We start from the raw sequence: 26,069 nt of genomic DNA, 5'->3' as shown, positions 1-26,069 counted from the left end.
CATACCTTGCAATAGAACTTACCTGTTCTCTCAGTCTCACAAAATAATGTACAAACTAAGAAAAATCAGAAAGCGTTCTCCTGAGAATGTTATTTCCACAGTGCTGGATGCACCCTATTTGCTTACCAGAAGTGAAAAAAACATTGCCATTTTTAGTGTAAATTTCAAATAACAGCATCTTTCAATACCCAAATAGTTTCTGACATCATAGATACCTCTAGTTACACATTTTGCACTCTCTGTCAGTTAGAAGATGTACACCCTGGTATACAATATATAACCACTGAATTTACACAAATACATGAGCTATGAGCTCATTCTCTTTCCTTTTTATGAAGTCCAGTTTAAGGTCTTCCAACACACGATTTGGTTTATGCCAAATAAGTTTCTCTTACACTAATGAATAAACATTCACTAGGCAGAAAAAGTTAAGTCATCAGCTATCCTCAGCACATCACCATTACAAAAAAGAACACATCAGGCTGAAGAGGAGGAAAATAAAGCAGAAAAAAACCCTAAACAAATCAATAACAAAAACACCACACACTAAAAAACAAACAAAAACACACACACAAAAACAAAACAGAAGAAACAACAAAAAAAAACCCAAAAACACCCCAGCACTGGTAGCATTGCCAGGTATTACTTGCTGATTAGCAATATGCCTGAACTCCTTCTTACTTATGAACATTCTGGCTCCCTGCCCACTTCAGCATTTTCTTGCTCCATATCTTCTCTTAAATCATTTTATTTTGGACATTTCAGGACAGAAGCAAACCATGAGAACGTCTTCTGGGAATCCTAAGATGCACTAATTGCCTCTGCTGACCTGCCTCACTAATTGCTTTAGCACATTAATGCTACTGTTAGCATTCTGCTGATAGAGAGCAAGATCAAGGTACCACCTCACATGCAAGTTGCTGGTGTAACAAAGCTGAGAGCTTCTCTTTCCAGACTTCTCAAAAATAGGAATCTCTAACTGCAAACCAATCACCCAGCTCAGCCTAACACAACAACTCAACCATTTCTTGCAGTAGTCATTTCAACAAGACTCTTTATAAAGCTTTTAAAAGCTGAGATTAGTCTTGAAAAGTTGAAGCAAATTAATTGACTGAAATTAACTAATCCTCTTCAAATCAATATGATCAAATAGTCTTCTACAATTCCAGATATGCCCATCTTGACAAAAGCATTATAAACTCCCTCTTATATGTGTTCAAAGTGAGATGGGAAAGACATAAGTGAATAATTAGTTTTTCCAATTTTTTTTTTTTTTTTTTAATCATGATCCCAGAGTATTTTACAGTGGAGAGTGATTACTTTGCAGAGGAGGAGACTGAGTCAAAAAATTCCTCATTGGCAAAGCCCAGGACCCTGTAAAAATTCATGGCAGAGATGTGACATTGCAGTTCTGCTTCTACTTTCAGATCCAGGATTGTCTAACTGGCCTTTAGCACTCAAATGAAACTCCAGGTCTTTTCAGAAAGCAGCAAGGAAGACAAACACAGACACAGACAGTCTCTGCTGGAACACCTACAGACAACTGTTCGGGAGAATTCTGAACAGGGGAGGATGCAGGGGAGGATGACTCAAGAAATGGATTGCGCAGACAATCTTTTGTCTTTCTTACCAGGCTGTTACTGTACACAGCAATAGCAAGCAACAGCTGTGATTGTATTCCTTAATGCATGTGCCCATGATCAAGCATATTTTAGTATTTGTTATCAATTTCTTTTCAATTAGGATTCTAATTTACATAAAAGATAACTTTTTTACATCTGGTAATATCCCTTAGTCTCCGAGTGAAATAAATTCACAGATTACTCAAATCTTCAGTCATCCCATTTGGTGTTTTTCTCTTCCAGTGAAAAGTCATCTCAATATCTGAAAAAATGGACCTTAAGGATATCATCATGAAAGCATGATTGTTTAACTTGTGCTTCTGGTGACACTGCCTCAGAACCAGACATTTCCAGTAGACCAGCAACCTGTGTATATTTAAGTCCCCTTAGGACACTGCCTGTTAGTTTGACTTGCCAGGAAATTCTTTTCAGCCTCACCTTCACCATATAAATATGGCTAACCTAGTTTAGAGATTATTTACTCAGATTCTCTTGACCCTTTCTATGGATCTCTGCTTTTAAAATACGTCAACAGGCTAAAGACAATTTTTATAATAATTTTTATAATAGATCTGCCCAAGGGAGTAATGATAGAGAGCACAGAGATTTTCAAAAGCCCTCAAATATCATCCACATTTGAGACTAAATTTTCAAGAGTTGAACACTCTATTGCATACTTAAATCCACCAGTTTTAAAGTGAGGAGTGACTAATACCAAGATCTACTCTGACCTCCTAAGTGGAACAAGCTTTAAAACTTCAAACAGTAATTTCTGCACTGATCTTACAACTTTCCTTTTCATCACCTTATACATTTACACACATTGCTGAACTTAAATGGATCATTTCAGTAGTGAGTTTCCCTTTAGGTGAAATATTTAAATATTTTCTATAATGCTCAACCTTTAGAGGCTATAATTGAACTTTTACCCTGTATTTCACTATATGTGAAACATAATCCTAAATTGGCAAACAACATTAAAAATAATCATGTTGACCTAAAAAAAACCCTCTGTACATTTGAATTCCAAATCCTTCTAGAGTTTTACTAAATTCTATAAATAAATTTATTGAGGGGAAAAAACAAGTTTTCTTTTACAGTTTCAGATTGTTGATGTCTTGCTCACTAAAAACTATTACAGAAACACTGTGCTATATGGGCAGAAATAATAATTCTTTTGCAACAATATAACATAAATGTGTTTTGAAACTCAGAGCAACATAGAGAACAAAGTAAAACCAAGGCAGAAAATGGAGTAAGACACTCCACAGAGCAGACCAGAGTTAGAGTAGCAGGCAAAGTGCAAAGCTGCTCGGCAGGGAAGGGGACACCCTGGACATGTTCTGTTCTTCTGAATCAGCATTGGCTTGTGGCTGCTACTGGGAATTGTGCACAGGACTGGACCAACATTGACCTCTGTGCATGATTAGATAGACACATCCTGAGGCAAGATCTGACCTAATGAACTCACTTCAGTCAACCTTGGCTAATATCATGGCCTCAAAGCTAGTAAAAGAAATATTATTCTTTTCTAATAAATATAATAATTTACTATTTATATAATAGCTTTTTTTAATATCAGCTTCTCAGCATTATCATACATGGGCTTCCATCTCAAAAGATGAGATGAATAAAGGGCATACTGTGAGTACTTGTAATCTTCACACGCAGTTTGTTAAGCAAAACCATCTGCACCAGTCTGCTCCAGTAGGTTCTTCTGCTTATTAAAAATATTTTTCAAAACATTTCCATGGGGATAAGGAAAAACAAAGGCCAGAGAGCATTAATGATTCCTCTTTCTTTTCCAAAACATTTGTTCATTACAAACATCATGCAGCTTAATATACGAAGACCACAACACTTCAACTACCGCCAAACCCAGAATTAACTCCCATGCCTGCTGTGCTCCCTTCCCCCTTTTTCTCCAAGGGCAGAGGCTGGAATTTCTATCTGTGTTTGGATATCACCTATCCTAACAGAGTTTCTAATATGTTCCATGAAACATAGCACAAGTGTACTAAAAAACTTCGCTGCAGTAAAAATAATGAGTGATTAGTCCATGCTAGGCCCATTTCCACCTCAGTGCCCTCGACAAATGCCAGATTTCCCTGCACATGGAGATGTGAGACATGCTTAAGTACAAGGAGAAAATCCTAAAACATGCACTAAAACAAGTGGAGGTAGAACAGCTGAAGCAGCAATTTCAGCAGGTTCAATGGATAGAGAAACCAATCAATTGGTTTAATCTCATGTATTGAGTTTCCACATTCCACATGCTGGTTCACAGTCCATCATAATGATTGATTAATTTCTGCTTTGCAGAAGTAATACCTGGAGAGGCTTTTGCCTGAAAATTAACATCACCCTGGTAATGAAGAACAGCCCAAACATCAATCTACATCTCTGAATAAGTCCCAAGATTCTTACACTGAAAACTCTGGCCTCCATATCCCTATCAAAATATTTAAAGAAGACAAAGGCAGGAATTGGGACACTGACAGTTTAACACTTAGAGATAATACATTTTACCAAATTCAGTGGGACTTGGCAATGTGCATTCTTCCCAACAAAACACTGCACCCTTCTTCCAACTCAATCCTCATAAGAAAACACAGGACTCTCACATGACCCCAAACTGTCTAAAGTATGAGACCAGATTTGTTCTGAAGAAACTCTACTACAGAATTAATTCAAGACTTATTTAACTTCAAGGGGATCTAAACTATGTGATTAAGAAGCACTGTTCTGGTTAAAGGATAAATTGATAGAAAAATCACATATTTTTCTTTCATTTTAAATATCTCTGTCCACAGAAATTTTGTTTACTCCATGTCTCAAACAGGGATGATGCTCATTACCAAGAAGAGTTTTCACAGTATTGTTTTAGAGCATCTGGAAAAAACCCCAGACTGCTCGTGAAAAACTTCTCAATGTTGGCAGATGACTGGAAGCATACTCCTGTTAGTGGAGTGGTTTATTTTCCTTCAATATTATGTTCTTATTTGTGAAATTAATAGCCCATATTTCTTCCAGATGACAGAAAGTCTTAGGAAAATCAATGGAAATTCCTAAATAAAATAAGCAGCACACATAGTACCCTTTTTATAATTGCTTTGTTTCAACAAGGCACAGAGAAATTGATAGAAGATCCATGCAACAGAATTTATGCATGTCTGAAAAAAATGGATAGTTTTGAGATGTTATTCAAATGGAGCACTGGAAACTAGAGCTGTAGATTGTGTTGAATTTCCATATCTAGAGCATTTCTCATTTATAGTTGATGATTATCTTGTGCCATAAACTTCTAAGCTACTACATGTACAGTCAATATCAGACAGTGTGATGGAAAAGGCACATTAGTTGATATAATTTTCAGTTAATTTATGAAAGCAATCATCATAATTTAAAATACTATAAAAACAAAAAAGTAGTTTAGAAGTATTTCTTATTTCTTCCTTGGTCTAGATTTGACCCTGAAAAAGAAGCTCAAGAATAAGGAAATAAGAAGGCAAAACAGTGAGGGAGGGAGGGTTGCATTGTTTAAAAAAAAAATAATAATAATCCATTCCAAATTAGTTAACCAAAAAGAAAAAAAGTATTTCCAAGATCAATGAAATACTAGTAGGTATTTGTCTTAGAGTTCATTTCCATACTGGCCTACCAGTGAACCACAAACAGAAGCATTTCCTTACAAAAGTCCATTCCTGCCACTGTAATTGTGTCCTTTTTGAGGACTGTTAACAGAAATGTACAACATGACACCTCTGAACAATATCACTTTGACAGCTAAAAGCTGCTGCATATGTATGGCCTTATTCAAACCCTTGATTTATTTAAACATTAAAAAAACCAGTCATTATTTTTCATTGATCCAGGCAGCCAGTCCCATGATCTGAGCAGAAAATACTCAAGAGTGGCTTAGTGAATAAGACTCATGAAACCTACCAGGTGAAACTGATTTGCCATCAAATCAGTGTGATTAATGAATGTGCCAAAGTTTATCAGCAGACAGTTCAGGTGCAGAATCAGAAAAATTGTCTGTGGCAAACACTGTGCCCCATTGTCCTCTCTAGAAATTGTATCTTATCATAGTAATCACAGAAATTAAACTGCTTCTGAGATTTTGCCACAAGGTTTGGCTGCTGTCCTCATCCTAACACACAAAGGTCAAATCTCCCATGGAGCCAAACTTTTAGAAGCTAATTGAAGTTTTTTCCCCAAAAAAACCAATAACCTATTGCCATAAACTGCTTCTAGTTTTCACTGGCTGTCAGAGAAATAGCTCTTTGTTGTTTCCTTCTGGCTAATATTACAAATCAGTTCTTTAAGGGAGCAGAAAAATATAAATTAAAATTGTGTGTCTCAGAAGCATATATCAGCAGAAAGGGGAAAAAAGGGCCATTAGATTAACAGACTAAACAACGTCTCTAAGTTCAGTAATGGTGCAGGAGCTATAAGGTCAGGCTGTGGCATTAACATATAAAGATCAGCTTTTATGAGAAGAAAGCCCAGCTGTTTGCTGGCAAAGTTACAGAGTTGCCTCAGGACACCTAGAAACCAAGAGAAGAGGGCTGTAACATAAACCATTTGCTGTGTCAGCATCCTACCAACCAGCAGCTAGGACAGTGAAAACAATACCTGGAACACCTGCACCCTGAGGCTATGGCAATTTTTAGCACAAAAAGAAAGAAGTCACTTCAGATTACAGACCAATGTGCAAGACAAAAAGCCAAACTGTGCATCACATTTCAATAGTTAGTGATGAATCTGAGCAACAGACCTAGAGCTGGATGATAGGGGAGTGTCAAGGCAAATCTCCAAAACAGAGAGCACAGCCTCATCCCTTACATGCAAAGTAGCAGACACTCAGCAAAACCCCTGAGGAGCTTCTTTCCCTGAGGTCTGTCCCCAAACACTGGACCTTCTATGACCATAGAACCTGTTCAGATATTCCCCACGTTCTCTGGCACTCCACACTCTAGATGAAGGTTGCTCCCCCTAAAAATCATTTATGCATGATGCACCCTGACACTAATCCATTACTGGTAATACAGCTTCAGTGTCATGGCCAAGTGACCTACATAGCCATTTACTTTTGAAACAGTGCAGGGAATTTTCACAACCTCAATTTACCAAGACAGATCTCAGAAAATGCAAGCAGGTGGATACCTTATGAATACACTTCCATGCACTAATGGACACGTACCATCTCATTACTACTTTTCTGAAGCAACCACTCCCTCCACAGAGAAATATTTCCTCAGTAGAACAAATAAACAGCAGTGGTTAGCTGAGAGAATCCTGTTTTGAATGACTGGCCATCCATTATAAATTATATTTTGCATATTAAATTCTGGTGGCTCTAAAAAAAAAGAGAGACCAAAAGCTGATTGTTATCCCAGTGCCTAGGCTTTCCTTTTTTGGAGTTGGAGGTATAGGCTAGTGAAGTCTAATGCAAATAGTTTGAAAAAAAACCCAAAAACTGTGAGAAAAAAAATTAATAAATAAGTCTTTATATTAAATAAATAGATGAGAATAAACATGAAAAAATGAGAATTAAAACTGCTCTGAAGATACAATGGGCAAAATATTTTATGCCAAGGCCAGAGTTCATCAGCTTTCACTTTGATTTATTTATGAAGCACCACTTTGGGGCACAGTATAATTACACAGTAAGTCTTCTGAAATTTGACAAATTTGTCATGTCAACAGATGGGCTGTAAGAACAGAATCTCTGAACTGAGACTAAGGACGATTTTGTCTTGCATTAGTGCACATAACTGCTAGTTACAGCTAAAACAACTAGATACAAACTCAAATCATTATCCATCTATTATAAATCATTCCTTTCATGAAGTTGCTTTTTCAGAAAAACTACATATATCTCTCCTTGTAAACTGTCCCCTACTGTTCTGATTCTTTGAAAAAATTATCCTGGACATCAGGTAGGAAAATTAATATTAGCTGACCAGAAAAATGGATGCCTTCTCTTCTTGACATTTCAGCCATCACACTGAGTTATGTTGCTCAAATCTCATCATAGCAAGCTACCTTGTACCATGCTTTTTTACCTGATGCAATAAATCACTAAATCCTGATAGAATCAATCTATGTTCTGCTGCAGTATTGTTATACTCCACAGTTTTCTGTCCTGTTTAAGAACTCCAGCACCAAATTCATGCTGCCAACTGCTCCATTTCATGAGTCTTGGAATTACATTTAATTTAAGGACATGGATTAAGGTAATCAAGATTTCACTTTCTTTGCATTTTTAGGATGAAGAATTCCCAGAACTATCATCCTTGATAGAAAAATACCCCCAAGAAAAGGAGGTATTACATAGGTGCAATGGGCAACTTCCAGAACCTCATTTGCTCTCATGGTTATGATATCTATAGTAGGTTTGACCTAAAGCTAACCTTAGCTAAGGATTATATTCACTTACATTCATGTATCCAAATATAACCTCCCCACCTTGGGAAATGATACTTTTCTGCATGAACCAGTTCATGGCTGCAAGCAAACACACATAAGAAAACTTCCTATAGACTGTGCCATTAATCTCTATCTCTGGCTTCCCCTGCCAGACCAATACAAGGTTGCTGCACTCATATGATAGAGGATGTGGCTCTTCAAAGGTTGCCGTTTCCCAGAAGGCTTCTGCTGGGAATAAAACGTCACCCATATGTGTATATGTGCCAATATTATTTTTAGTATTAGAATGATAGAAATAATGCGATTGTTTCAGTTCAGTTCATTTCATTGGCAGCAGAAATTATATGCTACATTTTCTTTTCTAGGTCACTGTATTTTCCCAAGTGGTTAAATTTCCTTAGGATGAACAACCTGACACCATTGGGGATTTCTGGGCAATGATCAGAAATTCCCTGGTGACACCAGATCCAACAGATCAGCTCTATCATGAGATTGCAAATGTTCAGCATAGAACTCTTTCTTTCTTAAGCTTCTAGGAATTTTCTTTTTTTTTTTTTTTTGCTTTTAATTCTGAATGACCTTCCTGGGTATAGGATATAGCACATTCCAAAACATCTGAGTCCCTCTCTAAAATAGCTTTTTTTGCTGGAAGAGGCATTTTTTAACACTTTTGGAAGCCAATTTTATTATAACATTCTCAAGTACTTTGTGCAAATTTAAACACAAATGCAAACTGGAGCAAAGTTTTAACTATAAATCGGTATTTTGAGAAAAATATGTAGCAGTTAATGAATGATAGCAGTCTGATAGCACTGTGAAGAAGGTCAGGTAAGTAAACAGAAATATTATGAATCCATATAGCTAGCAGAGTGCAGGAGAAAAGAAGAAAACAGGGAAATTATATCTGAGAGAGGAGCCAGAAAAGCATATTTATGTGGCCTTTCATCTCTGGCAGAAAACATGGTGCTCTGGGAATTCACCTTAGCAATCTTATCATTATCTCACAGCCTGCCTAAAATGCACAGCAGACTGGGGGAAAAAAGTGTATAACACATGAAGAGAAAAACAACATCTTGTTTCACTAAGATCTATCTATTACCAAAGGACAGTGACATTAAAAAAAAAGGAAGATGGCCAACAGCAACCCCTATAGCGAATTTATGGCAAGAGCTTGAAGGAATATGAGCAGCAGAGAAATTCAGCAAGTAACATCTGTTTCTTTGATTTTTGTATTAGGCATTTTCTGGTAATAAGCCAAATGAATCTGAAAAGCCAATGCAAATCATATCTACTGCATGTTTTGGCTCTTGAGGGTGGGGAGAAGAGTACCAGGTCTGATATCTCAGCCAGCTGAGAATAAAATTGAGAACTATGTCAAAGGGAATTAAAGAAAAACAAAAACCCCAAACAAACAAAAAAACCCACCAAAAAAACCAACTTCTGTGCTGCCAAATAATTCTCTCCATCTACAGTTCATAAAGCACAGTTAATATAGGACATCTGCAACCTTCTTCCCAAGCTGCTTCCTAAGGCAAGATGCCTCATGAAACCAACAGATAAATGTTTGTGAAGAGCTGTTGACTCTTACTCTATTTTTTTTGCTTGTTTTTTTCTTTTCCTGAAATAGAAATGGGCACACAGGTGTGCTAGGGGATTTTTGCTTTTTTGTTGCTTTTTTCCTCTGCAACACCATTCAGCAGTCAAAAGTAGCAGTTATCTTTCACCTTTCAGAGCACAGGTCAAATCCTCCCATGCCTCAAACTCAACCAAAAACGGCATCTGAAAAAGACCTCAAATCATTTCTTTCATGTGCAGCATTACCCCTACCAGCACTACAGACTATATAAGACTCAAGACACTGGAAAAATCAGATATTGCTCTGATAGGAACTATTCTTAACACCAGAAATAGGTACCCCTGGTGAGTGACTATGGTGCTATTGCATGTTTTCCCAGGGCCGAAAGACCAAATAGGATGCTTGGTGAGGAGAATCAGTGGTGCAAACTGCATTGCATTACAGAGCAGAGATCTGCACAATGGTCAAATGGCCTTCAGCCACTCAGCTCAGCCAGCTACTCCTGCTAACTTACCATTTTGTTTCAAAATGCTGTAAAAATATGCACAAGAACAGACTTTTTTTAAAAGAAAGCCTGGAGAGGAGGGAATAAACAGCCCAAGCTTATGGCATACATAAACTGCCAGAGTCCCATGTCTTTAAACCGCAACAAAAATAAAAAAAATAAAAAAAATAAAAAAAATAAAAAAATAAAAAAAATAAAAAAAATAAAAAAAATAAAAAAAATAAAAAAATAAAAAAATAAAAAAATAAAAAAATAAAAAAATAAAAAAATAAAAAATAAAAAAATAAAAATAAAAAAATAAAAAAATAAAAAAATAAAAAAATAAAAAAATAAAAAAATAAAAAAATAAAAAAATAAAAAATAAAAAATAAAAAATAAAAAATAAAAAATAAAAAAATAAAAAATAAAAAATAAAAAATAAAAAATAAAAAATAAAAAAATAAAAAAATAAAAAAATAAAAAAATAAAAAAATAAAAAAATAAAAAAATAAAAAATAAAAAAATAAAAAATAAAAAAAATAAAAAAAATAAAAAAAAATAAAAAAAATAAAAAAAATAAAAAAAAGAAAGAAAAGAAAGAAACTAAGGGAAGGAGGCTAAATGAATTAAAATTAGTACTGTGCTAGAAGAGAGTATGTCCATAGCCAAAGGCAAAGAAAGACCTGATAAATGATGCGACTACAGCAGCCAAGATATGAATCCCTATTCCCCACTCTAAATCTTTTTTAACAAATAAATTAGTTATGTCATGAAACACTGAGATGCAGCTGACATGCAGGTAGGAGAGCAGATTATGTTAGACAGGGCTGAGCAGAATTCAAAATGTCATGTTGTGAACTGTCATAAGGACACCGAACTGGTACTGCTCTTCCTGCACCCACTATTTTGGTGCCACAAAATCCTCAGGATTCTCTGTTCCCTACTGATGCCCTTTGCAATAGATCCTGAGCAGTTTTTACCCCTAAATTATGCTGCTCTTTCCCTCTTGTTTTCCCTCTTACTTTTTGCTGGCTTGAGTATCACTAAATGGGAGGAAAACTTTTCCATATTGACCTTAACAAAAAAACCACAGGCACTAAACAATTGCTACTTAAAACAATAGGCTGCTGCTCTCAGTTTCAGCCTCTCCTGCCAACAACACATTCCTCAAAAGAAGTTAACCTGCCTTTAAAGAGCAGCCTTTTTCATGCAGAAGAGCCAGATGAAAGTTTATAGCTCTGGATTTCAGCATCTGATGCCAGTGGATCTGCAACCAAGCTTGGTAGGAATGAAAGCCTGAAGGCTTGATCTTGAAATTAAGTGAATGTGGGTGGTAAAATTCCATTCATTTAAAGAACAGCCCCCTAGCTGACTTGCTGCATCCATCCATCAGTACCCATCTCACTTCTGCTTTCCATGCTTATAGGAGGAATTCTGCTACTCTATCCCTTGCAAGATCATAGTGAAATGTGTGGTATAGCCCATCTTATCCAGCAGGAAGGTTTTCTTAACTTGAAATTTATTCCTTAAGACAACATTATCCACATGATAATGCTTATTATCTTAATTGAAAAAGATAAAAGAGAGCATAGGTGTGTTTCTAACGTCTCTTATATCCCTAGAAAGAGAAAATGTTACTTTCAGATTAAGTGGGTTATAGCTTCCAGGCTCCATTTATCTAATGTGCTACTAGAGATAACTCCCCATTTTCTGAATAGTTGTGCAGGAGTATAAATTAGGTTTCATAAAAATTCAATCTGATTGCTAAAGACATTCAAACTGTCTATTATATCAATGCCACTAATCACATTTCCCCTCCATGTCCCTCCCTCTTTTTTCCCCACTACAATCAAGAGAGATGTGTCTGTATCAAAATTAAATGAATTTGTTTGCTGCCCAGAAGCTAAATTAAATGTGCTCTTTAATACTCAGCACTTTCAGAATATGGAGAAATAAGAATGAGAGCTATTAATTAAATCTCACAGGGAACTACATTGCTGAAAAAAAAAAAAAACAACAAACAATCAAAAAAAGAACAGAAAAACCTATTTTCCCCGTAACTACTATTTTATGCTAAATGCATCATAATTGCTATTCAAGATCAGATTAAGAGTTTGTTTTTCCAGCACACACTTTTGTTTTAGTTGTGATTTGACTGCAGAATAAGTCTGACTCTCTGCATTCAAACCTAACCATGAGTTTTCTGGGTCATGTGTATGCCTATGGTGCAAGTGTGATTGCAGAAACCCAAGCAACAAGGCTGAGCAGCATGGTGCCTTATGAACCTCCCAGGCAACCCCTTGTTGAGGTCATTCTATGCTCCTAATAATAAACCCATCTAAATTCTTTGTCCCATGTCACTGTTCTGAAGTTAAGGAGTGTAGAGTCTCTATGGGTCATAAAGGGCAATTGCAGTACAAATGCATTCTGTGCTTCAAGTGCCTTTGGGCACATGGAGTCATAAATAAGTGTGGAAAGCCTTAAAGTCTTTTCTAGGCTTAGTCATTAAAAGACACTTCTCTTGCCAACAGTCCTTCAAGTTTAAATATGGTTTTAATTTACCTAATGCAAAGCAATACAAAAAAATCTGGTTTGTTTTGTCTTCATTGAGGTCTGTTTCCCCATGCACTTTTGCTACCCTTGAACTGAATAGAGAGTACTTCTTAAACATTTTACAAATCAGACCTTATGTGAAACTATTCAACGTCTGGGGATTTGTTTTTTTGTTTTAAATTAAGAAATCCATAAACAATTTCATGCTCATCTTCCTGCATTTTGTTACATTATGCATATATGAAATTCTTCCTAAACCTGCAACCCTTTCATGGCATAAATTATAGCAGGCCATATGAAATCAAACACATGACATTCAGGAAAGCACCAGGAACCACAAATTCTGAAACAACAGACTGCGCTCACAACTAAATAGACATCATTTTGCTTTGGGCACTGGAACCACTCCTGCTCCCTGTGTTGGTTAACAGTTTATAATCAAAGGCCCATCAAAAGCCTGGCATAACTGTGACATCTCCCTTAATCAGAAGGGACCTATAGCTCTCTGCAACCTGCACATCCTTGCTGTGCAGCACACAGGGATTACTAACAGACAGCAGCTGAAGACAATCTTTCTCCCACGGGCATGCTCAGCCCTTTTAATACTCCTAATCCCTGAGAGGCTCAAGTCAAGCTCAAATCAAATAAGAAAGGATCTTTATTAAAGGGAGGATCCAAGATCTATCTCCATTCTTAAGTACAGAAAAACAACAGAAGGAATGCAATCGTCACACACTTGTAATCAAAGAGAAGACCTGGCAGTGCCAGTGAATGTCCCAACCACCTCACAGATGTTGTTTCTAAATTGTACTTCCCATTTGAGGGAGCAGTTAAACAGCTTGACCCTACCCTCCAAAGCAAATAAGTTTCAAAGCCAAGTTCTAACAGATGACAGCCCAAATGAGACAAAATATAATCTTCCACTGTATACACAGCCAAGAGAAACCTCATTGTTTTACAGTGACGAAAACTGACAGGTATGAAATAGTCTGTAGTCTCTAGAAAATAATACCCATAAATATATGACTAGTAGAGCAAAGATACTAAATATGTTTATATGCCCTGCACTATAAGCAGCTGAAGACAAAGTTCTCTGCACACAAAAAATAAAAAAGCCAATAATGCAGTCTAACACTGTGTATGTGTGAACACACATGTATGAATATTTTGCTCAACATAATCCTATATAATCAATATAATATGGTCTTCCCCAGAATTCAGATTGTCTTCTCACAAGGCCAGAGGACATACTGTCCTGTTTTCTATTGCCTAACATCCTTCTACACAGAACTAGCTTCTAAATCTCTTATTCAACAGCCCCTGTACACTTAACCCCATCACAACCTTGTCTAATCCACTGGGGATGCATAGAAATGCCTTCACAGCTCTTTACAAGTGGTTCCAGAATTTACACTTCGCTTTACATGACGAAATAACTTTGCTTTAAGCATTGTGTTGCCTTGTTTTTCAGCTCAAATCACCATTCTTGGTTTTAGAGGTAACTAATTAGCACACACAGACACAATATTTTCAAAACCCCATTACTCTACCCAGAGCACTTTCATTTTACCCTCATATGAAAGCCACTCCAGCACTCTGAAAGCAGATAACCCTCTCCTCTTTTCTACTTCTCTTCTGAGAGATGATGAAAATCAGCATACATATGTGAGAGAGTGAACAATTTGTAGAGACAGGATGTGAGTTTGTGTTGTTCCACTTTACATAATGATTTCTAAGACTCTATATAGATTTTTACTACTAAGAAGCTCAGAACTGATATTTCCAGAGAATTCCCAATAATTCAAGAGCTTTCTCTCCATGTGTACATTTCATCACTATGTGAGCACTGATGCAGTTATTTTTCTACCTTACATTTAGTATGCTTTTAGGCCAAAGTTTTACAACACAGTAACTCAGTGTTGTGATATTTATATTATAATTAGAACACCTGAATGAAAAAGGGCAATTGTCTTATATTTAAGACTCTTTTCTTCTTACAGCTACTCTGGAATAAAGAAAGGGTTGATCATGGCTTACAACAAATAACCTTCCATAGCCATCTTCTCTACAGGTCCATGCAGTAATCTTTTAAGTCTGGCAAAGCCATGTTTTACATGACAACATCAATTCTGTCAATGCTTAACTGGCCAAAAAGAAAATCATTTCACAGTCAGTCACAGCTTGGGAAAATACAATGCCCTATTCCCTGAGCTCTCTTTTAACCTGGTTAATCTTTACTGAATATTCTCAAGCTTTTAGGTGCTGTACAATTGAACAAAACCCAGCAACTTTTCAATAGGTTGATACAATTGTTTTTAACAATATATGAAATAATTCTGCAACAGAGTTTAAAAAAAACCAAACAAATGAAAAACACCAACATGCAGAAAGAACACTCTTTGAGAAAGTTACTGATTTCAGGCTAATTTCTACTGAATCCACTTGGGTTTATGCCTCATAATGTGATTCCAAGGACTTTTCCAGCATAGGATATAACTTCTTTTTTTTTACATCAGCTTTTCTCATAAGCAATGCCACACAAAAAAATGTATCTATCAGACAGTAGTACACATATTCTCAAACATCTTGAAAAGATCATAGAAAATAATACTGTAATGCATTGAAATCTCAGGGAAATTGCCTTTTAAGCAGTAATTTTACTTTTGGTCATCTTATAAAAGCAGGATTGATAGCACACAACAGTACAGCCCTTGAGTCAGTACCCATCTCCTGGATCATGCACACTGCCATAGATAGGAGCAAAGATGAGCTTTTCAAGTCTTCATCCCTGACTAAACCCCAAAGCAGTTTTACTATCAGTTTGAATGATAGTAGCATTATTTTACTGCTAGTTAAAATGAAAGTAGCATTACCTCAAGGGTATGTCAGGCAAAATTAAGAAACATGGTCCAGCTATAGAGAATGTGAGCACAGGAGTGCTGAAAACAGTCTGAATGCAGGGCCATAAAGTCTAATTACAGTCTTAAGTACTTAAAGTCTGATTCACTTTACTAGAATTATTTCATTCTGCTAAAATTCTCTGCATTCTTACTCAATTTAATTATAGTTTAAATATTTTTTGCAAGCCAAGAAAACTGCCACTTGCATGTTGAGAATGTTGAAATGAGATGCTCTCAGCTGTTGAAATCTGTTTCTTAAAGATTTTGCCAGAAAAAAAAAAAAAAAAGGATCATATCCACCCTTTCCCACACATTCCAGTTTGACAAATTGGCATTTCTAGATGAAGTATGTTCTTCTAAAACATCCTGCTCAGTTCTATTTAAATGCATAAAAATGTGAGCAGTGAAATGATGCAAGGTATATTTGATCTGGGGCTCAAACCATGAAATACTGAACACGGCTACGCAGGACTTGTTCAATAACAGCTGCAATGGAACAAACCAGGCCAAATTGGTTTTTTGAGCTGTGAGGAGAGATCACTCAGAGAAAGTAGCTGTGTTACAAACAAAATCATTTTCATGTCATTAGTTGCCTTGCAGAGGTGTTCGGAATATCCAGCTGCTAGTTTAAGGAAAATGAGGGTAAAACAGTGTTTTTAAATTTGATATTGTGAAGCTCACATCCAAACACAGCCAATTTAGGAGGATGTTACATACAGCTGGGACAACATGAGTTTTGTTCAATTTTTGCAGCTAATTTAGAGCTTATGACATGTTGCATAAAATAACATTCACAGTTAGCATAAGACTGGTTAGTGCACCTTAATTTATTGGATGTTAATTCTTTTTCCAGCATCCAATACTGGAGACTGCTATAAGCTAATCATATATGTGAGGCTTCACTAGACTAATCAATAAACACTGATTAGGCTGAAATTTTAATACCCAAGCCTAAATATTTTCTTTCAGAAATATATAATAGACAACATATTTCAGTTTTGTAGAATTTCATAATTTGATACCCTTCATAAACCTATTAATTTGTCTCAATAATTTGTTTTATGCTTATTGCCAAACGACATGATCAAAAATTGTAGCAGCTCCCTATGTATTGATGAGAAGATCTCAAAACAGGTGAGACAAGGAGAAAACAAAGAATGCAGAGCTTAAAATGTAAAATGAAAACACTAATTGAAATTCTTAATCATGTTGGTGACTGAGAAGAGGAGAAGAGGAGAAATAAAAATGTTTGTCAAAAAACTTAACCAAGTAACTAAGATTCGCAACAGTGTGTCAGCAGAAAATCAGCAGCCTTGGACACAGTCATTACAGTAACCAGTTTTAAAGAAAGTCCTCATAAAATCTAAGCTGTAGCAGCAGCTAACAGGAGAACAGCTTGTAACAGCAGCACACTGAAACTGGCAATAAAAATTTCCTTAAGAGTTTTGTAGATTAAAAGGAAAAGCAATAAACAGGGAAAAATTAGCTCCATAGTGCAGCTACGTTAGTGTAACAACAGGCTAGAACTGAGGAGTAACATAGCCTAGCCCAGAAGCCACAAACCCTACTAAATGAATACTGAATAACAAGCTAGAGTGCAAATGATTAAATTTATCATCTTCATTCCTCAAGCTGTGTTGTCTGTGCGATTGGTCAGGGCAGCTGCATGGCACTGCTTCAATCCACTTGTTGCAGCACATTTTTTTCCCCTGCTCTAAGTGTGATAGCGATTGACTGTGGTGGTAAAATTATTAATATTTATAACTGAGAGGTCTGGCTTAGAAGTTATCTTAACTAAAGGAAGATTTGCAAAATCTAGCAATCTATGATTGTTTGTAACTCCTTTCCTCTGACCTAATACTAAGTTTACCACTTCAAGCTCCACCCAGAGCCATCTCTCCATATTGTCCCACTGTTCACTGTTTGATTCCTCAGAACAGCAGCAGTTGCAGAGCCACTTCAGGAGTCCACCCCCCAGGGATAAATACCCGGGCTTCGTTAACTTTTAAATTATTTTTCCTTGCCTCCTCCTTTCTGACAATGTAGATGTGGGGCACACAACCACTTAGCAAAGGACAGGGCAGGAGGGGGAACACGTTATTCAGCAGTTCACTCACAATGAACATAATTAATAAAGCTTCCATCCAACCTGTCCTAAATTATACTTGCTTCATTACACAGTTGGAGTCCCCAGATTCTACAAGATGTAATCACTGTTTAGGCATGGTAATGTATGCAGTGTTGAAATTCATCCATAAATTATTTATACCACAACTGATTGGGAAATTCACCAGATAAACTATTCATGATTATTATTCTGTTGGCTCTGATTTTTTTGTGAATCATGTACCTTGAGAACACATTGGTTCTACGTAGGAGAGAGATCACTGAACCAGAATAACCTTAACTTAATATGTCGAGATACTGCAACAAGTTTATAACAATCCTTATATGATCTGAGTGTATAACTAACTGAGGACCTGGTTTAATATTACCATTAATAAATATTTGGTGAAGTGTTTAAAGACCGGGATGAATAAATGCACTGGAGCTGATGACAAAGTCTTAAGTGGAAAGCAGGCTATTAAATATAGCAATGAAAACAGCTATATTCATGAGTGAAAATACCTATCTGCAATTCACTGATTTTATTAGTTTCCATATACCTGTAAAATAAGTTTGACCTTCTTCTAGTTCTCACATTATAGTGGTTTGCACTTGATCAATCATCCTTTTTATATGAATAATTTAGTTCCAGTAATAGCACATTACTCTGAAAATATAACTGCAGGGATATCTCTGTACTTAAGTATCACACTAACTAATGTTACAAAACTAAGCTTGTTTTCACCTGCTAATGTTTTCAAAATGAGCAACAGATAACATACATACATTCAGAGTATTTTTTCCAAAATATTTTCATAGTAAGAGCAAAAATACCTAAGATTCAATTTAAAAAAAAAAAAAAAAGTCTTACACATGCAATAGTTCTGTCGCAGAGGTGAAAAGCTGAGTGAATCAGCAGTATTCTAGCTTGCTGGACAGCTAGAAAACAATAAAACAATAAATCACAATTTGTTTTAAATAAAACCCAGTCAAACAGCACTAGACTCAGAATAAAATAGGAAGTTGCTTCCTGTCAGTTTCCTTCAACATTTAATAAATGAAGTAGACTGAAGTACATAAAAGCTAAGAAAATACTTTGGGGACTTTTGTCATTACAAGGAAAATCAATAGAGCAAAGGATAGAATCTTGCTCTTCAGATTCTCCAAAGAACAAAATACTTCAGTCTGCTTATTTTTCACCCCACCTTTTCAGGAGTCCTATCAAAGATCATTAAAAAAAAAAACAGCATTTCAGCAGTCACAGTAAGAACTTCTTCATTCATTGAGTTGGTCTCCCAAAAAAACCTGCCTATGTTAATGCTTCAGAGCTGCTGTGCTCTCATTCAGCACAACTAACTTAGGCCTAACTTCACCATTTCTGTCCTAAAATGCTCATATGTACCTGAAAGATGTAGTTCTGGCCCAATATGAACCAAGTACCCTGTGCTTTATATCTTTGATCTAATAATGTCCAATATTAATTAGCACAGCATCAAACAGAGAGATGTCTATTACACACCCATGGTTTAACACAGGATTCTTAAAGCAGAGGTTAAAGTCACCTGCTGAGCTCAGACTGCAACAGCAGACAGCAAGATAGAGAGTGAACATGAATGCTGTAAATTCAGACAAAAAAGGAAATGAAACATAGTATCACAGAAAATACACAACAAACCTGCAGTGCTGAGTCCAGACCCTGCAAAGGACAATAAACTCTTAACTGAGTTTTTGTACCTAATTGACACTGCATGCAGATACTGCAGGAAAAACACTTCTAAATATATTCATCATTGATCATATGGAGGAAACAAAAAAATAAAAAATCCATTAAAATAAAACATTCATACACAGGTTCATTTTCCAAAACAAATGCCCTGTGTTCTTAATGTGTTTCTAAAGCTGTATTACCAATTACCTCACACAAAACCTGAAATATTTCTGTCAGTTGTGACTCTAGAAACACCAATACTGAATTCTCTGAGGACTGGACTAACAGAGCCCAGCCCCTCAGGCCACTACTCCCGCCCTGCCTCACGGGCTCTCCACCACCCTGGCACACTTCCCAGTTCTGTGCACATCCAAGCTCAAACCTTCTCCTTCTCCTCCTCCTCCCAGCCTTCCCAGCCTGTTGGTCTGTAGCTGCATTGCAGTCACACAACCTGGTCTGTTAATTCAGGGACACTTTGGGGATTTGTGCACATACCCTTGAGATGAGCCTCTCCTTGAGTAATTTCTGAGGCTTCCCGCTGTCTTTCACAGGGCACGAGCCTCCGCCATTTTGTGATTCTCCATACCAAGCAGAGCTGCGTGGTGTTCTGTGCAGTGATGAGGCTTCCAACATTGTATCCCCAGGGTTTCCATGAAGATCCTGTCAGTCTCTACATCCCCCCTTGCCACCTGCCTGCCTGGCCCCCAGACACAGGTGCCCTGTCTGTCACCCCGGGATGGCTGTCCCAGCTGACATGAGGCAACTCCCACAGAAACGTGAGGAATGCCCCTCCGTGTTTCCTTCGGTTCCAAGGATGCCATTTTAGACTCAGAGAAGCCACTGATTTTGGCAGGAACTGGTCTGTAGAAAGCCTTGCAAGATCAGCCTCTGACTGCTAAACCAATTAGAAGCAGCTGTGATGCCCTCCAGCCAGGAAGAGGCTTCATCAAAATGGCGCCCGCTGGACAACCGGAGCTTGGGCCGACCCCGGCAGATCTTCACCACCTTCACCTCTGATTGGGTCACAGAGTTTTATTGATACGAATCCTCCTACAAGGTAATTTGTCTGAATCAAACTTTGCCATGTCAATTTCTAAACTTAATTAACTGTGGTATCAATAAAAGCCAAGATTAGGAACGTAATGATTAATTAGAGCCTTTGGGGTAATAAATTGGTTGACTTAGCTAAACAAAAATAGTGGAGAAGCTGGCAAGATGGATGTAGGCTTGTCCTACGAAAGCAGATGCAGGAAGTATTACGCATTAGCACAATAGAAATAACTACATTAATCATTGGAAGTATGTAAGTTACACACAGCTCCTTTTTATGAACAGGCTTAGCTACCGTAAATATATCTTACCTCAGAAAAAAAGGAAGTTTAGTCTCTTCATATGTCAGAATTTATCTTTATTTTCATATAAGGAATCAGGGACCATATCTACTAACCCATATTTCTGAAATGAGGTATTACATAGGCAAAGATAAATCAATTTTCCCCCCTTATTTTTGTGTAAATAGTAGGCCCTTAATTAGCTAGTATTGCACATGAGTACTTATTATTGGAGAGTTTTAAAGCTGTTCCAAGATTGTTATTTTTTCTCAGTCCTGGATTATTTAAATTGTATGCTTTTATAATATGTTCATATATTAACACATACAAAACAGAAATTCCAAGCATCTTGGTCACTGGCAAAAGCTCAGAGGACAGCAAAAATATTAACCACAGCAGAAACCCTAGGAGGTCCTTCCAAGAGTTTAGAATTTCACCAATGTAACTTCTTTGAAAAGAAGGTGATACACTGGTTTGTCCACCAGTTTTCTTTTTTAAGTTAAAGAACTTTTGTCTATCTTTTGCAAAGCTACTAAAAAAAACACAAAAAAAAAAAAAAAAAAAAAAAAAAAACAAAAAACCAAACAAAAAACCCACACCAAACACCACACACTAAAATTTGTCCCACTTTTCCCTTCTACCCTCTCTTTTCTCCACTTGGCTTAGTTACCTTGGACTAAATGTCTGACATCCATCAAAATAAGACTTCAGCCTGACCTAATTTTCCTTAGCAGCAAGTATAACACAAACCTGTAGATAAAAATGACTGATTACTTTCCACATGAAGATAAGGTGAGCTTTATCTCCCACATAACTTCCCTCTTTTCCAACACAATTCTTCAGACTGAAAAGATTCAGAAGATGGATTTTTCTCATAAGGCTGATCCACAGTGGTATTTTCCTTACTTTGTTTAAGGAAGTCGTAGCTCTTGTTTATGTTCTAATTCAACAACAGCATCATGTGAGTCACAGTGAGATAAATTTTGTTCTAGACTCTGGGGCTAATGATTGTCACAGGCATTGTTCTTTTTACCAGCCAGTACTGAAACTCACTAGTAATATTTTGTAGTGTAGCTAAGCCAAATAAGTTTAGTTGTGCTTAATTGTTTCCCATGTGAATTTAAAATCTGCAATGGTTGCAATAAAAGCTGTGAGGCTGAATTTCACAGGTAAATTCTAGACTTCTTGTGGAAAAATGTAGAAATATAAATAGATGGAAAAAATAATTTTATCTTTTAAAAATCTTTAAAAATTCAAAACTGCAGATCTTTCTGGAAAAAAAAAAAACAAAAGCCCAGACCACAACTCTATGCACTATTTTCTTCTACTACAAAAACAGACCTGCAGCCGAGGAGCTGACTCTATCATTTGCAATGAGTCACAATTGAATGGGGACTGCCAGACTCAATTAACATATCAGTTTAGTGCATAGTTTGTTCTCTCAAACTGAAGGCTGAACTGTTTTTTTTCAGGTCCCAAGAGTTTATTGTGTCTTGCTTGTGAAACAAACACAGTGCATTTGAAGTTTTCCAACTCCTGTTGCTACTATCAGAAACAAGAGTAAGAATTGCAGCCTATTAGGGCTCCACACACTAAAAAAAATGATGGCAAAAGCTTGGCATAATGACAGACTTGCATGTCTATTCAAAATAAGTCATCTTCATGTCTTTTAAAGTCATAGAGTGTTACGTTTTATATCCCATTAGCAGGGCCTTTGTGTGGTGGGTTTTCTTTGGGTTTTTTCCCTTTTTTAAGGTAAATGTAGTAAACTAATGAAGATTCACTTAAAGTATTAGACTAACTGTTACAGGGAAGCACCTGAGCAGACTTTATTATGTCTAACAGGCATTAAACTAAATGCACTCTGTATAGGCAACCATAGAGCTTTCATCCTCCACTCAGCCAACCCTGGTTCAAACTGGCCAGCAGTTTGAACTTGCAGTAGAGACATGGGACTTCAGGGCAGTCAGAACAAAAGCCCACAATTCTCCTTCCCTAAAGGAACTGTGCTACAGCAATGGGAAAGGCAGTCCAAAAGCAGATTACTACGCAAGCTTGAGGAGTCAGAAGATACCTCAGCAACATTGTGATGGGGCTTTCTTTCTTTCAAGGGCACAGCAATGGACTGGTGTCCATACCAGTCTGCCCAGGCAACATCTATGCTCTTTCCAAACCACATGGGACTGCTCCTCCAGAAAGTGGAACCCCACATCTTTTCTTCAGCTAAAAAATACCCTACTTCTATTTTCACAATTCACTTTCAAATCCACAGAAAAATCAAGGTTACATATTCTTCTAAAACATAGGGAAAAAAATCCCTCACTTTCCTATAACCTCTTTTTAATCATAAATGTTTTACAAAAGCTCAAAAGTAAAGAGAGAAGCAACTGATGAACAATCCAAATCTACCATATCAAGAAAACAAACATGCACACATAACTCACCCCATCAAGCACTTCGTTCCACACTCAGTTTTGTGTCAAGGACAAGAAGAAAATAAAGACAGCAGGAACAAGTGTAGCCACAAAAGCAGGAGAAGCAACCTCCCCTGCTGCCAATCTTTATTAACTTATTTCAAAGTGCAGCTGAACCCATTTTAAGGCAGCCACACACCTGTAATGAGAACATTGATAATTTGGCTACTTAACAGCACAATTTCAGTAAACCTGGCACGATGCCTACTCCTGAAATACAAAAACTAGTGCCACAAACTTTGGAAGAAAGCTCCCTCACCAAATCACTATTGGTTTTTTCCCCTCTTTAAAATTTGCCTTTGGTTTTGGTTGCTTTTAACTGGAGATGGAATAAGTGCTGTAGCTAAAGGGATTATTCTGTTTACACCCTTTGGCAAAGAAGACACAAGCATTTCAGTGCCACTTACCCTGTCACTATTTGGTCCTGTTGCTCCCAGCCCTGCAGACTCCCACTGCTTTCTGCTTGCCTTGTAAATAACTACTGTAACTCTCTGTAAATAACTTTTGTGTCCCCCAGCTAATGGTCAGGCTCCAAAGCTGACAGCCAATTAACCATCTTTTGGCTGCTCTCAGATCATGTGCCTTCCGCCAACATTTGAACCCAATCCATTAAAATCAGCTCTAGCCAAGAACAGCTGTTTTCCTGATTGCTTTCTGCATACACAGGAGGACAATGAACCCAGCTGCCTGCATTCAAGCACATTTCCCAAATGTCTACTGGCCTCTCTATGTGAACATAAATTCCATACAGGAACAGACATGAACTGCTAAGGTGCAATGTGTTTGGATACATTATCCAAACAAAATCTACAGGCAAAAAACAAAACCAAAAAAACCCCAAACAGAAACAAAAAACAAAACCTCACAAAACATTTTTAAAACCCTTTAAAATCATCCTACTTTGCTAGTTCATATTTTATTAAAGTTTAGAAAATTTCAGTACGTGGACCTCAAACAAATTTGCACTAGAGAGTGTCTTAACGTCTATAATACTCTTTACATCTCATTAAGAAAAAGATAATAAGTTCAGAACACTTTGGTATTACCTTATCACTCTTGGGAAAAGATTTTTACATTAACTATTGAATTTTTATGGTACTGTCTGCAGTATTTTCTGCTTTGTTCCAATAGCAGAATTGAAGGACGAGAGAAAAGTGATTCTTTCCAGCAGAATAGAATTCTAGACCATGATTTAAGGCTCAAATGTTACTCACTCATGAAAGGATAATAACAATATTTCATAACTCCATGGAAGTATGCCCTGAATAGATGAAACTTAGAGAACATGCATAGGTCATCTAAGGGAACTTCTTCGTGTTTGAAACTAGAGAAATGTTGCAAAGGAGTAGAGATTATGCACATTAGCCAATGGTATATTAGCAAAAATACTTCAATAGCCCTGGAAACCATGGCCAGAAGCAGGGACTGTGCAGCCTCACAACTCACCTTCTCATTTTTTAACACTCTTTATGAAGTTAATAGTGCATTCTCATCTGTGTGGTTTCAAATGTATCCCCCTCTCACTGGCCTTGCACCTAGGACAGTAGCCTCCTTTTAGAAGCTTTAACTTTTAAGTCCTAAGCTACACAATACTTTCAAAACAATTAAGTGCCAAAGTGCATGTTGCTCAGATAACACAGAAGCACTGATATGTATTCACATATTTTTAATGCTATTTTTCTTTTCCCTACTCTGAGAGAACAACATACATAATTTCACTGTTTTCATTTTTATTTTGAAAAAAAATACTGAGAAAAAAAAGAAAGCAAAATCTATTTTCCTCTAATAAAATAATGCCTTGGCATTAGCTACTAGTAAAGGATTGAGCTAAGACCCTGCACATACTACCACCACCCAATATAGGAGCATACAATTGGGAACACACAAAAGTATTGCAGAAATGACTGGAAATGTGAACTGCACCTATTATTTTTTTTTCTACACACATACACTTATCCACTGCCATGCTTTTGCATTATGACTCTAACCAAGATCAATGAGCTATCCATATTTTCTTCTGATTTAGCTCAGTCTCCCTTCTTCAGCAGTGGTCACAAGCAGACCTCAATGCATTTGCAGCTTCAAATGCTTCATTCACCATGTCTGATATTTATTTTAATAAAGCCATGTCATATTAGAGAGTTTATAAGAACCCAGTCTATTCTCTGGACCTGACCACTATGTGGGTGATGCTTTATAAAACACAGATGTGCACAAGTTGGCAGGGCATCTATCAGTTTTATCCATATTCAATCTCTTAGGCCTTGGCAAGAGTACAAAAGCCCCAGCAGAAACATCTTACATGCAGCTCAGGTGTGGTGTAGAAAACTTCTGCAGGCCTCAGCTGCCACAAGTGCTGGTGCCAAGGAAACCCACTTCATTTAATTTAATTTTGCTAGAAGCAAGTGCTACTTATGAGAAGTTTTTCTTCCTAGAATAAATGAAATTTATTATAGCAATGGAGGCCAAATCCAATAGGACCTCGCTATCCAGATCTTCCATTATGGTTCAATGTACTGTGAAGTAATCAGCAGCATTTCCATTTTGCAGGATTTTATACATGAATTCATTAAAAGTTTTAGTTCTTGCCAGACAGCAAATAAACAAGATATCAGTCTGGAAACTTATTCAAAAAAATTTTAAACTTTATGAAATACCTGTTCTGCTGCTGAGTCTTTTGTTGGGGAAACCTTACAGATACAATTAAATTTTGGCACACAGTGCTAAGTGAATTTCAAATTCAGCTTATAGTTTTAAATTATATTTCCTGTCAGATATTGGTAGCAGCTTGCTAGTTAAAAGGGAATTCAAGTGGTACTCATATTTAAACACTAGCACTCCTAATTCTGAATGCACATACTGATAAATATCAGTGAATTA

General features: G+C 36.8%; 1 long non-coding RNA gene across 2 annotated transcripts in view; it reads right to left on the bottom strand.

The window, feature by feature from the left end:
• Nucleotides 1-23,661, bottom strand: part of LOC139803934 (uncharacterized) — a 112,408-nt gene extending 88,747 nt beyond the window's left edge. The window contains exons 1-3 of one of the 2 annotated variants that reach the window (XR_011729214.1): nt 23,597-23,658; nt 23,156-23,328; nt 18,548-18,615 (exon numbers count right to left, since the gene is read on the bottom strand). This is a non-coding gene — a long non-coding RNA (uncharacterized lncRNA). Of the gene's footprint in view, nt 1-18,547; nt 18,616-23,155; nt 23,329-23,596 lie in introns of both variants that reach the window. The other variant, XR_011729215.1, reaches the window with a different exon arrangement.
• Between the last annotated feature and the right edge of the window lie 2,408 nt (nt 23,662-26,069).

This window comes from Heliangelus exortis, chromosome 17 (assembly GCF_036169615.1).
Source record: "Heliangelus exortis chromosome 17, bHelExo1.hap1, whole genome shotgun sequence".
NCBI classification, from domain to species: Eukaryota; Metazoa; Chordata; class Aves; order Apodiformes; family Trochilidae; genus Heliangelus; species Heliangelus exortis.
Note: the sequence above shows the minus strand (reverse complement) of the source record. Positions and strands in the feature narration are given on the sequence as shown.